Source organism: Leptonychotes weddellii, chromosome 8 (genome assembly GCF_054177405.1).
Source record: "Leptonychotes weddellii isolate Sample4059 chromosome 8, ASM5417740v2, whole genome shotgun sequence".
NCBI classification, from domain to species: domain Eukaryota; kingdom Metazoa; phylum Chordata; class Mammalia; order Carnivora; family Phocidae; genus Leptonychotes; species Leptonychotes weddellii.
Window position 1 is genome coordinate 66275826 of NC_138376.1, and position 13901 is coordinate 66289726.

The 13901-nt window shown below is 44.0% G+C and overlaps 1 protein-coding gene and 1 long non-coding RNA gene across 8 annotated transcripts in view; one reads left to right on the forward strand and one right to left on the reverse strand.

Annotated features, from left to right (window-relative positions):
- Window positions 1–4661: 4661 nt before the first annotated feature.
- LOC145723056 (uncharacterized) lies at window positions 4662–9127 on the reverse strand. The gene is made up of 3 exons (XR_014147805.1): window positions 8979–9127; window positions 7459–7643; window positions 4662–6222 (listed from the first exon to the last, which is right to left on the reverse strand). It is a non-coding gene; the product is annotated as an uncharacterized LOC145723056 (long non-coding RNA).
- Window positions 8250–13901, forward strand: part of ANKRD6 (ankyrin repeat domain 6) — a 186405-nt gene continuing 180753 nt past the window's right edge. For 5 of the 7 annotated variants that reach the window (XM_081828655.1, XM_081828659.1, XM_081828662.1 and 2 more), the window contains exon 1: window positions 8251–8441. The gene's annotated coding sequence lies outside the window, so the exon portion shown is untranslated. Of the gene's footprint in view, window positions 8442–13901 lie in introns of all 7 variants that reach the window. The other 2 variants (XM_081828658.1, XM_081828664.1) reach the window with 2 other exon arrangements.

Genomic DNA, 13901 nt, shown 5'->3' on the forward strand with positions numbered 1-13901 from the left:
TAAAATGGCTGTTGTTATTTTTGTTTTTAGTAGGCTCTACACCCAATGTGGGACTTGAACTCACAACCCTTAGATCAAGAGTCACATACCCTACTGACTGAGCCAGGTAGGCACCCCTAAAATGGCTGTTTTTTAAAGCCATTAGGATTGGGATTGTTTGGGTGCCTGGGTGGCTCAGTCAGTTGGACGTCTGGAGTACCAGCCTGCTCCACCTAGAGAAGCACACTTTGTGAGAACCAATGGAGAGGGGTATGAGCTGCTGGAATCCATTTCTTATGAATTCATGGCATAATGAGTATAAAAAATAAACCCTCTAGGCTGTAAAAGAAAAGATAGATATCATTACCCGTTAGAGAAATGCAAATTATAGGGACAATGATGAGATACTACTACTACCTATCAAAATGGCTAAATGGACACCTAGGTGGCTCAGCCGTTTGAGCATCCTACTCTTGGTTTTGGCTCAGGTCATGATCTCAGAGTCCTGAGGTCAAGACTTGCATCGGGCTCCATGCTCAAGAGGGAGACTGCTTGAGAGTCTCTCCCTCTGCCCCTCCTCCTGCCTCTCACCCTCTCTCTCTCTCTCATAAATAAATAAATAAATAAATAAATAAATAAATAAATAAATCTTTTTAAAAAATGATTAAAATTAAAAAATAGTAATAACAGCAAAGGCTGGCAAAGATGTGGAAAAACTGGATCTCTCATGGGGCAGCTGGGTGGCTCAGTCATTAAGCGTCTGCCTTCGGCTCAGGTCATCATCCCAGGGTCCTGGGGTAGAGCCCCGCATTGGGCTCTCTGCTCTGCGGGAAGCTTGCTTCTCCCTGTCCCACTCCCCCTGCTTGTGTTCCCTCTCTCGCTGTGTCTCTCTCTGTCAGATAAATAAATAAAATCTAAAAAAAAACCCCAAAAACTGGATCTCTCATACATTGGTGGTGGGCATGTAAAATGACATAGCCATTCTGTAAAACAGTTGGTTTGATCTCAAGGGTTGTGTGATTGAGCCCCACGTCGGGCTCCATGCCCGGTGGAGTCTGCTTGAGATTCTCTCCCTCTTCTCCTCCTCTCCTCTAAAATAAGTAAATAAATATTTTTTAAAAATTAAACATGCAGGGGTGCCTGGGTGGCTCAGTCGGTTGAGTGTCTGCCTTCGGCTCGGGTCATGGTCCCAGGGTTCTGGGATCTAGCCCTGCATCGGGCTCCCTGCTTGGTGGGAGGCCTGCTTCTCCCTCTCCCACTCCCCCTGCTTGTGTTCCCTCTCTCGCTGTGTCTCTCTCTGTCAAATAAATAAAATCTTTAAAAAAAAAATTAAACATGCAATTACCATACAACCCAGCAATTGCCGTTATGGGCACTAGGAGAAATGAAAACATGTTTATATAAGAACCTGTACATGATTGTTCATGGCAGCTTTATTCATAATAGCCAAAACCTCTGAACAACCCAGATGCTTTTCAACAGATGAACGGTTAAACAAACTGTGGTACATCCACACCATGGAATACTCCTCAGCAATAAAAAGATGAACTATTGAACCATGCCAACAACTTGGATGAATCTCTAGGGCACTTACACTGAGTGAAAAAAGACAATCTCAAAAGGTCACATTCTGTATGATGTCATTCATATAACATTCTTGAAAGACAAAATTGTAAAGATGGAAAACTGATTAGTGGCTACCAGGGGTTAGGCTGGTATGGGGAAAGGGGAAGGTGTGGAGCATGAGTAAGATTCTTTGTGGTGATGGAATAGTTCTTTATCTTGATTGCGATAATGGTTAAATGAAGGTACACATGTGATAAAATTGCACACACGTTGGGGCACCTCAGTGGCTCAGTCGGTTAAGCGTCTGCCTTTGACTCAGGTCACAATCCCAGGGTCCTGGGATCAAGCCCTTCTTTGGGCTCCATACTCCATGGGGGGCCTGCTTCTCCCTCTCCCTCTGCCTGCCACTTCCCCTACTTGTGTGCTCTCTCTCTCTCTGTCAAACAAATACACAAAATCTTAAAAAAAAAATTGCACACACATTATACCAGTGTTAATTTCCTGGTTTTGATATTGTGCTATAGTATATAAAATATAACCATTGAGAGAACCTGGGTGAAGGATACACCAGACCTCTTTATACTATTTTTGCAACTTTTTATGAATCTATAATTATCTCAAAATAAAATTTTTTTAAAGATATAAGGGTTAGAGGGGCGCCTGGGTGGCTCAGTTGGTTAAGCTACTGCCTTCAGCTCGGGTCGTGATCTCAGGGTCCTGGGATCAAGCCCCGCATCGGGCTCCCTGCTCAGTGGGGAGCCTGCTTCTCCCTCTCCCACTCCCCCTGCTTGTGTTCCCTCTCTCGCTGTCTGTTTCTCTGTCAAATAAATAAATAAAATCTTTAAAAAAAAAAGATATAAGGATTAGAAAGGAAGAAATAAAATATCCTTACTTGTAGGTACATAGAAAACTAAATTTACAAATCGCTCAAATTAATAACAGAGTTTAGCAAGGTTTTTGGATGTAAGTTCAATAAACAAAGATATTTGCATTTTTCTTGACAACAAAAAGGGTAGAAAATGTACTTTTAGAGGTAGAGATATCACTTGCAATGGTAAAAAAAAAAAACTAATAAGTCTCAGATAATGAAAAGTTCTTTTTTTAAAGATTTTATTTATTTATTTATTTGAGACAGAGGGAGAGGGAGAACACAGAGGGAGAGGGCGAAGCAGACTCCCCACTGAGCAGAGAGCTGGATACGGGGCTTGTTCCCAGGACCCTGAGATCATGACCTGAGCCAAAGGCAGACACTTAACCAACTGAGCCACCCAGGTGCCCCAGAAAATGAAAAGTTCTAAAAATGTTTTAAGTCACTAAAATTCTAAGTAAATGGACAGACATGTCAAATGTGTTCATAGATAGGAAGACTCAACAGTGTAAAGATGTTAATTCTCTCCAAATTGCAGTAGCAGCAAACAATTTATTTCTTGCTCCCATTACATGTGGGCTGCAGACAACTTGTAGCCATACTGGGCTCTGTAGGATTCCATGTGTTTTCTCATACTGAGATCCCAGTTAAAGAGGCAGCCAATCTTTGTGGCATATTCTCATGGTACAGGGCAAAAGCTCAAGGTGAGAAAAGCAGGACCAGAGAAGCACTAAAGTACACAACATATTTAAAGCTTTTGCTCCAACATGGTGTTGGTCAAGGCAAGTCACCCAAGCCCCAAACCAGTGGGGCAGAGGAGTCTACACCACTACAGGAAAGCATGGCAAGGTAGGAAGAGAACAATCGTGAATAAAAAATGCCACCTGCCATATAGATTCTCTATGATTTCAAATCAGGATCACAAAATTTTCATGGAAGTGTGCCTGGCTGGCTCAGTAGAGTATGCAGCTCTTGATCTCTGGGTTGTGAGTTTGAGCCCCACATGTGGCATAGAGTTTACTTTAAAAAATTAAAAAATTAGGGGCACCTGGGTGGCTGCTTCCTGCTCCGTGGGAAGCCTGCTTCTCCCTCTTTGACTCCTCCTGCTTGTGTTCCCTCTCTCGCTGTGTCTCTCTGTCAAATAAATAAATAAAATCTTTTAAAAATTTTTAAAAATTAAAAATTAAAAAATTAAAAAACAAATAACAAAATTTTCATAGAGCCAGACAAGCTAATCCTAAAATGTTTATGGAAGAGAAAAGAGCTAAGAATACTTGAGATTTCTTATGAAAAAGAAGTAGATCAGGGTAGGACTTCTATGATCAGAAATCAAGATTTAATTAAAAAAACCACCAATTTTCAGGCAGTATGGTACTAGCACAGGAATAGGCAAATGGAAAAAAAAAGGAATAGGCAAATGGAATAAAATAGAGAACCCAAAACAGACTCAAGCATACATGGAAATTCATTACAAGATAGCTTGGGCATTGCAAATGAGAGGAGAAATGAATTTCAGATGGAATATGGACTTAAACGTGAAAGGCAAAACTTTAAAACTTTTTTTTTAAGATTTTATTTTTTATTTTATTATTTATTTATTTATTTTTAAATATTTTATTTATTTATCTGACAGAGAGAGACACAGCGAGAGGGAACACAAGCAGGGGGAGTGGGAGAGGGAGAAGCAGGCTTCCCGCGGAGTAGGGATCCCGATGCGGGGCTTGATCCTAGGATCCTGGGATCATGACCCGAGCCCAAGGCAGACGCTTAACAACTGAGCCACCCAGGCGCCCCAAGATTTTATTTTTTAAAGTAATCTCTACACCCAATGTGGGGCTTGAACTCACAATCCCGAGATCAAGAGTTGCATGCTCTACTGACTGAGCCAGTCAGGTGCCCTAAAACTTTAAAACTTTTGGAAGAAAATATGGAAGAATATTTGTATACCTCAGGGTCAGGAAGGATTTCTCAAAATACATGAAACAGGGGCGCCGTGGTTGCTCAGATGGTTAAGCATCTGCCTTTGGCTCTGGTCGTGATCTCCAGAATCCTGGGATGGAGCAATGGCTCCTTGCTCAGCGGGGAGTCTGCTTCTCCCTCTCTCTCTGCCTCTCCTTCTGCTTGTGCTCTCTCTGTCTCTCTCTCTCAAATAAATAAATAAAAGCTTAAAAAAATTACATGAAACAGCAAATTAACAAAAGAGAGAACAAGAAAATTTATTAAATATTAAAGATGTTCAATTGCACTGGTAATTGGGGAAAAATAAATCACAAACATAATAAGTAATAATTTCACACACACACAAACCAAAGAGGTGGAGGAAGGGGAACTTCAACACATTGCTGATGGGAATGAGAATTGATACAACTGGTTTAGAAAACAATTTGGTGAGGCACCTGGGTGGCTCAGTCAGTTCATTGGCGGGCTCTTGATTTCGGCTTCTGTCATGATCTCAGGGTCATGAGATGGAGCCCTGGGTTGATGCTGAGCGTGGAATCTGCTTGGGATCCTCTTTCTCCCACTCTCTCTGCCCCTTCCCTGCTCACATACACTCTCTCAAATAAATAAATCTTAAAAAAAAAACACACACAAAACAATCTGGCATTACCTAGTAAATTTGAACACATACATACCTTAAGACCCAACCATTCCACTTCTAGATAATAATCCTGAAAACTCTTACACACATGTATCAGGAGAAATATTTGAGTGTTCATAGCAACACTCTTTGCAACAGCAAAAACTGGAGCTAACCCAATGTCCAAAAGTAGACTAGATAAATAAATTGTGGTATCTTCTTACAATGAAACACTATATAGCAGAGAAATTAAATAGCTGAATCTCAGAAACAGAATGCTGAGTGAGAAAAGCAAGATGCATAGGAAGAATGTAGAATGATTCCTTTTTTTTTTTTTTTTTAAAGATTTGTTTATTTTAGTGAGAGAGCGGGAGAGAGAGAGCACGCCCGCACGCGCAGACTGCCCGCTGAGCGCAGAGCCCTACACAGGGCTCAATCTCACAAACCTTGAGATCAGGACCTGAGCTGAAATCAGGAGTTGGTCACTTAACTGACTGAGCCACCTAGGCTTCCCCAGAATGATTCCATTTACAAAAAAAGTTCAAAACTAGGCAAAACTGTACAATGTTGTGTTTAGGGACACATATATTTGTGATAAGAGAATTATTAATACACACAGGCAACATTTTTTTTTGGTTGTCAAATGATCCTTCATTGAAATATTTCCTTTGAAATGTTTCCTTTGTAGTTTTTAACCAGCTGGGCATTTCACTGCACCACTGTTGATGTCTTCTATTTCAGGAGGGTGGTGGCCACCAACATTACAGCCCACAGACCAGGCAGTCTCTAGGATCTCTTTAATGGTTCCAGAGAGTTCTCTGGCTAAGGATCAGTGCTGCATATGTTGGGCAATGTTGACAATCTCATCAAAGGTGGTATTTCCACTGTGCTTAATGTTTTTCTGCTTCTTTCTGTCTCTTGGCAGTTCCTTGAGGGCTCTGATAATCAGGGCAGAGGCAGAAGGTACTACTTCAATCTGGGCCTGTCTGCCCTAAATAGTCAGTTTCACTGTAATCCTCAGATCCTTTCAATTACAGGTGCCAACCTTTTTGGGAGACAGAGCCAGGGGGTCGATCTTGGGGGCCAGGTCAGACGTGGCACTGACTTCTCCACAGGTATACAACTTTGGTCTCATTGGGGTCAAACTTAGGTGGCATGGTGGACGCAGCTGGTGTCAGATGAACCTGGATTTGGGATGACTGAAGTGAGTTGCACCTTCACCTGCTCCAAGCTGAAAGCCAAAAAAGATAATCCAAAATTTAGTATGGTGGTTTCCTCTAGAGGAGAAGGAGGATATGATCATGGAGAGGCACATGGAAGGTTTCCCAGGTAGAAGCCTTAGCAAGGGCAGTTTCAGGGAGTGGCAGGGTTAGAAGCTGGAATGGTGGGCTGAAGGATGAAGTGAAGCTAATGATATGAAAGACAGCTAGTACAGCCAACTCATTAAGGAAATGTTGCTGGCAATCAGAGCAGGTTATATTCTCAGAACGCAGGGAAAACTATCATTGGCAGAACAGACTTTTTTCTCATGAGGCAGAAAGAGGATGTAGTGAGGTGGATCTATGAGGCTGGCTTTGATTGAGCTGAACAGAGGTACAAGAATGGAACTGTAGGCTGGGAGCCTTCCTCATATAGAGGGAGGTTTAGAGTCTCTTTTCATTAGTTTTCCAAAGACTGTGTGCCCACATGGAGATAAGCAAACAAGATCTCCAAGCAGCTCACCCACTGTCCGCTTTGGCTCTCATGAGGCCCCTCTGCCAGGAATTCCCACTAGGAATAATTACAGACTGGTTGGCTTCCAGGAGCATTCACATGTTTTATGGGCCAGTTTTCTGTTCCTTTCAGCAGAATTAATGTGTGATTGCTCTGACTGCCCACAAATGTAACTTAAAACTCCATCTCATTTCGACTTTATGGTGGTGTTCTAAAGGCCTCTCAGAGGAAGGGAGCACTCTTTATTTCTGGAAGTTCATTCAGGGGAATGGCTAAGAAAACTCTTTAATCTGGAAACATATAAGAAAGAAATGATCAGGTTGAAAAGTCATGCATACATATCTTGACTTCGGGGGGTTCACCTGTAATTCTCTGGTGACTTGCCTGGAGAGAAATCCAGAGCTACCAGAGGGCAGGGAAAGGAAACATGTCCTAACAGCTCTAGATGAAGAGTGACAGGGATGGGAACAAACCTGAAGAGGGTCAAAGCATACTCAGGAGAGGTTTCACACCCTGCCAAGAAAAATTGCAGGTATGGCTATGGGGTGGGGAAATTCTGAGATCGTAGAGGAAAACCAAGCTCTTACCCTTTCCTGGTGTGAGTTTGGATCTCTCCTACCTAATGCTCCCTGAAAGAGCGAGGGAGACAAATATATTAAGAAAACGGAGATCATCACGTTTCTTTGCCTATGGAATCCAGGCCTATTTCAAAACAGATCAGCAAAATCAGGTTCAAAATAAGCTTGTCCCAAACCTCAGGTAAGACTGCGACTCCATTCTAGGGTTTCATCTCCCCCTCCTGCTGTGTTTGGGCAGCAGTTAGCAGTCATGTTTCTTCAGAAGGCTGAATGAGGTTCCATTCATTCACGCATTCACTCGATAATACTTTATTGAATGCTCACTATCTTCAGGGAACTCTTCTAGGTGCTGAAGAAGTAACTGTGAAAAACAGACAAAAATGGACCAAGTTAATGGTGTGTAAAGTGTGATTTGAATATAGGAGTCAGGAATGCTCAATGCTTTTGTCTGTGTCATATGGGATGGTTCTGACAAGCTACTTACAGACAAGGTCTTTGGAATAGGGGCTTCCTTACCCTTTCCAGCTCTCTAATGAATCTGCCTCATTCATCACTGTTGAGCTCCCACTGAGCCATTCCAGTTAAGAGAATGAACGAAGAATATACTGAAATATCCATTTGGCCACAGGGTGAGGCATGGTTTTCTCCTCCCAATTCCCTTCTCCCCCCCCCCGCCCAGTAAACCTCCTGGCGACCCGTGCCCGGAAAAGCTCACCACACCGCAGCCCCCCTCCCTCCCAGTCTTCAGAAGGAGGCCTCCCGGGCGGACAAGGAAGGGACCCCGGCCCCAGCTGGCAGCGGCCTGCAGCCCAGGGAGGCCCCAGGGACTGCCCCAGGGCCTTCGGGCCCCACCTCCCACAGGTCCCCGCCATGTCGGGCGCAGGCCGCTGTGCGGCGCTGCGGCCTCAGTTTAGGAGGCGCGGCTGGGGCGGGGCCTGGGCCGTGCGGGCGGCGGGCGCGGCGAGCTCGGCCACCGGTAACCTGCGGGAGCCGGGAGCGCAGCCTGGCGAGCGGGCGGCTGGAGGCGCGGCGCTGAACGGCGCCGAGGCCCAGGGGCCGCCGGAGCCTGCGGGAACCCTTCCCGGTCGTCTGCCCTCGCCCCCAACTCTGTCGCCGGCAGCGGTCCCTGCGGCGCGGACGTCCGGCGCGCGAGAAAAAGGTACGGTGCGACCTAGCTGGGTTCCTTCGAGACCCCTCTTCGTCTGAGGGCCGACGTCCCCCACTCCCGGGGGGCCTCCCGGCCGGGGAGAACGCTGTCGGAGGTGGGGGCGCTGCTCCCTCGGTGCCCCCAGGTCGCCTTCTGCTTGGGGGAGGAGACCCAGAGGGAGCGCGTTGCCCCCTCTCCTGCGGCCTCCGGAAAGCCGGGACCGGAGGGGGTCTTCCTGGGGCACCTCTCTTACCGCTTTGCTTCACTTGCCTCCCTAGAGTATAGAACTTTGGGTGGGGGTGGCGAACTTTGTCGTCTCGGCTTGTCCCCCTCCTCTTTCTCCAGTGAGCTCAGAGTTTAAAGAAAGTGGTGGTGGGGGGGCGGGGGTCCCCAGGTATTTCTCCCGGTTGCGGTGGTTGGTGGCCTGCGGGAGTAAAGGAGGGTCCCCTTTGGTCGCCTTGCGCTCTCCGCCGCCCCCGGGCCTGCGGGCCGGCCTCAGAGTCACCGGGTTCGGCTCGGACGCGCCAGCAGCCTGCCCCCTCCTCTTACCCCTTTGAGGACTGCAAAGAGGCGCAGACCCGGGAGGGTGGGGGCTGGACTCCTGCCCCAGAGAGATCCGCCCTGGCTGGAATTAAGCTCTGTGAAGAGTTAGCAAGTGGCACCTCCCAGGGGGGGGCAGAGGAAGCGAGGCACGTTGGTTTGAGTGCAGACACCAGTTTACCGACACTTGTCTTGGGGATTTAAGTGTGGTGCTTCCGGTAGATTTGGGGAGCGTGAGGGGAAGTGTGGAGCATTATTTGTGACAGGAGAGGGGCTTGAATTTCATAAAGCTGGTCAAGAATGTTTTCCCTGCAGTACAGTGAGATGGTTCAATGGTGGAGATCTGCTTTGGGGTTATGAGACTGTCTTGGTTCCACCACTTGTTAGGTGTGGGACTTTGGAAACTCCACTTCTTTTTTCCTTCCTTCCTTCCTTCCTTCCTTCCTTCCTTCCTTCCTTCCTTCCTTCCTTCCTTCTTTCCTTCCTTCTGCTAGTCAAGTGAATCAGTGGGAGTGGAGAAGGAACAAAGAAATCCGTAACTGGCTGTGATCAATTAATTGTAAACACCACTGCGCTTGGACCAGCCTGGAAAATCCATTTCATTAAACTTAGTTTTTAAAACTGTAAACTGAGTGTATTAGACATAATTCAGTAGTATCGTGGAAATTAAATGAAATGATGGAAGTAAAATGCTTGTCATGGTGCTCTTGAATGTTAGGCATCCTTTTTGTGAACCTGTTGGATGACAATATTCATTCATGTTTAGGTCATGTCTACTAGGCCAGTGTAAGTGGAAAGAACTTGGCAATGAAGACAAACACACCTGGGTCCAGAGTAGTGCACAAGTACACTGATTGTCTTTGAGGAGATATTTCCCATCCCTAGAATAGCAATAGCAACCTGTTGTTCTTGCATGTAGGAGGTGCAACCATACATGTTTAACTTCCTTCTGCCATCCCTAGCAGGTGCTTAGCATATGGCAAGTGAATTTTTTTTTTTTAAATTAGGGATATAAATTAAAATTGGAAGAGTTTTCTGCCCTTTTGGTCATAAGTGGGGAGGGGAGAGTTGGAGAGGGTGAAGAAGAATAAGACACCATAAAACAACTAGCTGCACATTGTTGGAAGGTATGGACCAAGGGTGATAAAGAAATGCTCGTTTAATGGGACGCCTGGCTGGCTCAGTCAGGGGAACATATGACTCTTGATCTCAGGGTTGTGAGTTGGAACCCTACATTGGGTAGAGATTACTTAAATAAAAGCATAAATATATATTTTTTAAGAGAAAAAAATATATATTAAGAGAAATGTTCATTTGTTAACTCTTTGTTTTTCAGTGATTGTACCAAAAATTAACTTTAACTTCCCATTTAAACCTGTCAGCGTCTCCAGAGCCCTCTGGCTAAGCATTTACTCCCAAGTAAAGGCTAATGGCTAGTGATTCAATTCAGCATAGAGACAATGCATACTTTCAACTCCTGAGGACCTACCATATAGGAATTCAGGTCTCCCTATTCCTGCTGTGAAATATACCTGCACAAAGTATCAAACTACATTTTCAATGTAAAGAATGAGAATAGAACCCACACACTCAAGTACCCATCACCTAGCTGAAGAACTGGAGGATCCCCAGGACCTTGGAGCCCCCCAGTAACTCTCCCCATGGCATTCCAGCCCTCCTTCTTCCTGCAAGGAACCATTGGTTGGACTTGTGTTAATTTTTTTTCCTTGCTTTCACACATCATATGCTACATAAATAGCTCTGTGAAAGGGAAGTTTCCAAACAAGCATTTCCACAATAACCTGGAGCATTCTTATTGAACTTAAAAGCAGGATATTGAGAGTAGGATGCAAACCACAAAAAAGCTGACAGTCTCAAAGTACTGGGGTGAGGCAGTCTGTCTTTCCAAGGTTTTCCCCAGGTTTCCTTGGCACAGGCTCTGCGGGTGTGTTCTGTCTGTACAAGGGAAGCCCAGTCTCTTCCAACATAGCTTGGAGGCTATAATTTTTAAAAGCTTTGCTTGAGTCCCTAAGAATGAGAAAAACAGTAATTTGTGTGCATGTGTTTGAACTTTTTTTTAAAATACAAATTATCCAGGGGAACATTGTGTGGGATTTGAAGGATCAAGCCGACAGAGAGAGCAACCTTTGAAAATGGTTTTAATCCAAATTCTTCTTTTCCTGGTTATTATGTTTGTGTTGTGGACTTTGTTTTAAGTTACTTTTGCAGGGTCACACAGCTCTCCCGGAGAATCTTGCACAACTCCATCACTTCTTGATTAAGGCAAAAGATTCCTAAGCTTGGTTCATGGCTCCCTTAGTATCTTTGTAATTTTTTCACAGTGCCCCTAATTTTAAGTAGTTCACCATAGTTAGGTTCAAACAACTTACTAAGTATTTATGTCCTAACAACATAGAAGTTATTTTTAGAAAAATAGTACACATAAACTGAGAGAAAAAAATATTGTTATATCATTCTTAAATAACTCCAATTACAAGCAGGATGTGTGTGCCTGTACTAATTCCTAAATCTTGGGATTAAATTGGATACCACCACTCTCATTTCCTGTTCCACATTAATTTTTCTGTAGCACTTGCTTTTTATCACAGCATTCACTGAAAACCCAGGTTTTGCAAAGATGTGTATGATGTCATTGATAGGCGTGTAATGTGATCTAACATTAAAACTGAATTCTGGTTTGTAATTCAGCATTTTCCAACGTGTTGACTACACTGTGTTTCCCTCAAAACTTTGAAATAACCTAAGTTGCCCTTGTGAATTTGCTGCAGTATCCAGAGTGCCTTGGTGCTCAGTTTGGGCATTTTTGGTCTAAGGTAAAACCCTCTTCTGGGGAGAGAGCAGTTATTAAAGAAGGGGTCTGTCTGCCTGAAGTAGCCCCAGGTTAAGCTACTGTGCGGAGTGGGCTAAATCTTGGTTTCTCCTCTACATAAAATGGAATGGTGAAAGCCTGCCTCGGAGGGTCACTGAGAGGATTAAACTAGATAATGTACATAAAAGCATCTCTAAAGGGCCTGGAATATAACAGAGTCTCAAGAAATGATAGCTCTTTTATGATTGTTAAATAGTACTAAATAGTCCAGTAATAGGTAAATATATCATAGTCCCTATTTAAGAAGAGCCAGTATAAAAAAAAAAAAACCTCAGTGCTTAAAATCTCAATCTTAGCAAATAAATTATGAAGTAGTTGGTTCACAATATAAAATGATTTATCATTTTTCAAACAGCAAACTCTGGTGTGCCATTGTGATACATTTTGACTTTGCAGACCCATCTCTGGAATGTTCATTTTCATTTGCCAGCCTGTGTCCAGGTTTGAGGAGGAAGTCATAACTGATTGGAGGGAGAAGTCCTGAACTTGGACAAGTAGATTTCTGATTTCAGGAGGGAAGTACTTTGTCTTAGGTCTCGGGAAATTTGGACATGGCTTTGTAGGGGCCCAGGGCAGTCTGCCCCAAAATGTGCCTCTTTGGCATAAAGATTATTTCGAGTTAAGAGTAACAGAAATCCAGCAGATGCAGCAAAGGTGCTCTGCCTCCCCATAACTGCCTAAATTTACATTGGAAAGGAGAGACTGCAACAGGAAGAGAAGTACTAACAGAGGCCCGCTTTAGGAACTCATCTACATAATAGAACATCTTGTTTTTCCAAACATCTCCTTTCATCTTCTGGCTGATGAATTTTCTTCTCTGTGTCCTCAGGCCCCTACTTTTTTCCTTAGCTCACGTAAGCTTCAAATTGCCTCATTGTCTTTGGAATCTCTTGTCTGTGTGGATTCCCCCTAAATATGCCTATTAAATTTGATCTTCTCCTGTTAACCTGTCTTTTGTCAATTTGATTCTAAGTCCAGCTAGAAGGACCACAGGGCAGAGGAAGGTCTTCCTCCCGGATTGGTTACAAACCTGCAAATGTTTCAAGTAGGGTTTAAATTTTGCATCTGCTGGGCGCCTGGGTGGCTCAGATGGTTAAGCATCTGGCTTTGGCTCAGGTCATGATCCCAGGGTCCTGGGATCGAGTCCTGCATCGGGCTCCCTGCTCCTTGGGAGCCTGCTTCTCCCTCTGCCTCTCTCTCTCTTTGTCTGTCATGAATAAATAAATAAAATCTTTAAAAAAAATAAATAAATTTTGCATCTGCTTACAGCATAGAGAGGCAGACAATCTTTTCAGATGAAATAATTTTATTAAACTTATTAGCATCACATGATAATTCCCGTCAATAAGTGGTACTTACTAATCCTCCAAGGAAAGGCTGATTTGAATAAAGATGTCATACATGGCTCTCATGGTGTCTTTTAGGAAACAGAGACCTTTACTCCCTTGTCCTGTTCATTTTCCAGAACCCAAGCCTAAGTTAGAAGCTGGTGATAGCTTGACAATTTGTGAGAATACATTCAATAGTGATATTTCTAGTGTAGTTTTTTATTTTTATTGTTGCTTGCTTTGGTCATTTATCGTTGAGCAACCTGTACAGAACCGTAGGTGATGATGCTTCCAAGTTGACATAAATCCTACTGGATACAATTTTTATTTGTTTTGATTCTTTTTTTTTAGATTTTTTTTTTTAATTTATTTATTTGAGACAGAGAGAATGAGAGAGAGAGAACACATGAGAGGGGGGAGGGTCAGAGGCAGAAGCAGGCTCCCTGCTGAGCAGGGAGCCCGATGCGGGACTCGATCCAGGGACTCCAGGATCATGACCTGAGCCGAAGGCAGTCGCTTAACCAACTGAGCCACCCAGGCGCCCCATTGATTCTTTTTTTTTTTTAAAGTAGGCTCCACACCCAACGTGGAGCTTCACCTCAGGACCCTGAGATCAGAAGTTGCATGCTCTACCAACTGAGCCAGTCAGGTGCCCCTAGTTCCTAATGTTGAAGGTTTTTAATTTCTTTGTGAGATTTGGGGATGTATGTGTGT